Genomic DNA, 2,624 nt, shown 5'->3' on the forward strand with positions numbered 1-2,624 from the left:
CCTGGGTTTTACCCCTTTCTCCTGCTCTTCTGGCCTGCTACTCTGTGCTACACCCTGCTTACCTTTCTCTCGGAGACCCGGTCCCTCTTGGGAGGGTAACAAGGGAAAGTGTTCAGTGCAGATCAGTGAGTAAGCACCAGCCCGCCTATGCTTACCCTGCTCCCGGAGACCCGGTCCCTCTTGGGATGGTAGCAAGGGAGCCGTCTGAGCACTAGTGACTATTTGGCCTGTGCAAAAAAAAGATGGATCTTGAAAAATGACAGTGGATTATTATAAACTTAATCAGGTGGTGACTCCAGTAGCAACTGCTGTCGCTGATGTAGTTTCATTGCTTGAGCAAATTAGTACATCTCCTGGTACTTGGTATGCAGCTATTGAACTGACCAATGTCTTTTTCTCAGTATCAATTGCAAAAGACCATCAGAAGTAGTTTACCTTCAGCTGGCAAGGTTAACAATATATTTTCACAGTGCTTTTACAGAAGTATATTGACACCTCAGCACTATGTCATAATTTAGTCTGTAGGGAGCTTGATCACCTTTCCTTTCCACAAGACATCACACTGGTCCTTTATATTGACATTATGCTGATTGGACCTAGTAAGTAAGAAGTATTGATGAGTCTAGACTTATTGGTGAGACATCTGTGTGTTAGAGAGTGGGAAATTAACCAGACAAAAACTCAGGCACCTTCCAAGTCAGTGAAATTTATAGGGGTCTAGCAGTGTGGGCAAGTTAAGATATTCCTATTAAAGTGAAGGATAAGTTATTGAGTCTGGATTCCCCAACAACTAAAAAGGAGACACAATGTCTGGTGGGACTCTTTGGATTGTGGAGGTAACATATTCCTCATTTGAGTGTATTGCCTTGGCCTATTTATCAACTGACTTGGAAAGCAGCTAGTTTTGAGTAGGGCCCAGAACAACAGAAGACTCTCCAACAGGTTCAGGCTGCCTTGCATGCTGCTCTGCCACTTTGGTCATATGATCCAACTGATCCAATGGTGATTGAAGTGTCTGTGGCAGATAGAAATGCTGTTTGGGGTTTTTGGCAGGTCCCTATTGGTGAACCACAATGCAGACCCTTGGGATCTGGGAGCAAAGTCCTCTCATCCTCTCATCCTCTGCAGATGACTACTCTCCCTTGAGAAACAGCTTTTGGCTTGTTACTGGGCTTTAGTAGAGATTCAATGCCTAATCATGGGCCACCAAGTCACCATGATGTCGGAGATGCCCATCATGAACTTGGTGTTGTCTGACCCACAGAATCATAAAGTTGGGCATGCACAGCAGCAGTCCATCATTAAAAAGAAGTGGTATATAAGAGATTGGCCTCAAGCAGGAACTGAAGGAACAAGTAAGTTGCATGAGGAAGTGTCCCAAATACCTGTGTTCTCCACTCCAGTCACATTACTGTCTCTCTTCGGTCTGCACCTATGGTGTCATGAGGAGTTCCTTATGATCAGTTGACTGAGGAAGAGAAAACTCGTGACTGGTTTACAGATGGTTCTGCACAGTATGCAGGCACCACTCGAAAGTGGAAAGCAGCAGCACTGCAACCCTTTTCTGGGACTTCCCTGAAGGGCAGTGATGAAGGGAAATCCTCCCAATGGGCAGAACTTCAAGCCATGAATCTGGCTATTCACATTGCATGGAACAAGAAATGGCCATTCTTGTTGGATGGACGATTGTATATGGATTCATGAGCTGTGGCCAATGACATGGCTTGATGGTCTGGGACTTGGAAAGAGCATGATTGGAAAATTGGTGACAAAGATGTATGAGGAAGAGGTATGTGGATAGATCTCTCTGAATGTGTCAAAGGAGTAAAGATATTTGTGTCTCATGTGAATTCCCACTAAAAGATAATCTTGGCAGAGGAGGATTTTAACAATCAAGTGGATAGGATGACACTTTAAGTGGAAACCAGTCATCCTTTTCCCCCGGGTACTCCTGTCATTGCTCAATGGGCTCATGAACAAAGTGGCAGTGATGGCAGGGATGGAAGTTATACATGGGCTCAGCAACATGGTCTTCCACTTACCAAGGCTGATTTGGCTACCACCAGTGCTGAATGTCCATCTGCTAGCATCAGAGACCAACACTGAGTCTATGATATGGAGCCACTCCTCAGGGTGCTCAGCTGGCAACCTGGTGGCAAGTTGATTACATTAGGCCACTTCCATCACTGAAAGGACGGTGTTTTGCTCTTATTGGAATACATACTTATTCTTGATATGGATTCACCTTTTTTGCATACAATGGTTCTGCCAAAACTACCATCCATGGACTTACAGAATGCCTTATCCACCATCATGGTATCCCACACAGCATTGCTTTAGATCAAATGACTCACTTCAAAGCAAATGAAGTGTTGCAGTGGGCTTATGTTCACAGAATTCACTGGTCTTACCATGTTCCCCATCATCCTGAAGTAGCTGGTTTGATAGAAAAATGGAATGGCCTACTAAAAACACAATTATAGTACCAGCTAGGTGACAGTACCTTGAAGGGTTGGGGCAATTTTCTCTAGAGAAAATGTCTCTAGGTATGTGTTCTAAACCAGCATCCAATATATTGTGCTGTTTCTCTAATAGCCAGGATTCAGGGGTCCAGGAACCAAGGG

The 2,624-nt window shown here is 44.5% G+C and overlaps 1 pseudogene; it reads left to right on the forward strand.

Annotated features, from left to right (window-relative positions):
- LOC122151555 overlaps positions 1-2,624 on the forward strand; it is a 7,383-nt pseudogene that overhangs the window by 4,186 nt on the left and 573 nt on the right.

The sequence above is a fragment of the Orycteropus afer genome, unplaced genomic scaffold (assembly GCF_000298275.1).
Source record: "Orycteropus afer afer isolate SDZICR_OR568_19922 unplaced genomic scaffold, OryAfe1.0 scaffold00555, whole genome shotgun sequence".
In the NCBI taxonomy this organism is placed as follows: Eukaryota; Metazoa; Chordata; class Mammalia; order Tubulidentata; family Orycteropodidae; genus Orycteropus; species Orycteropus afer.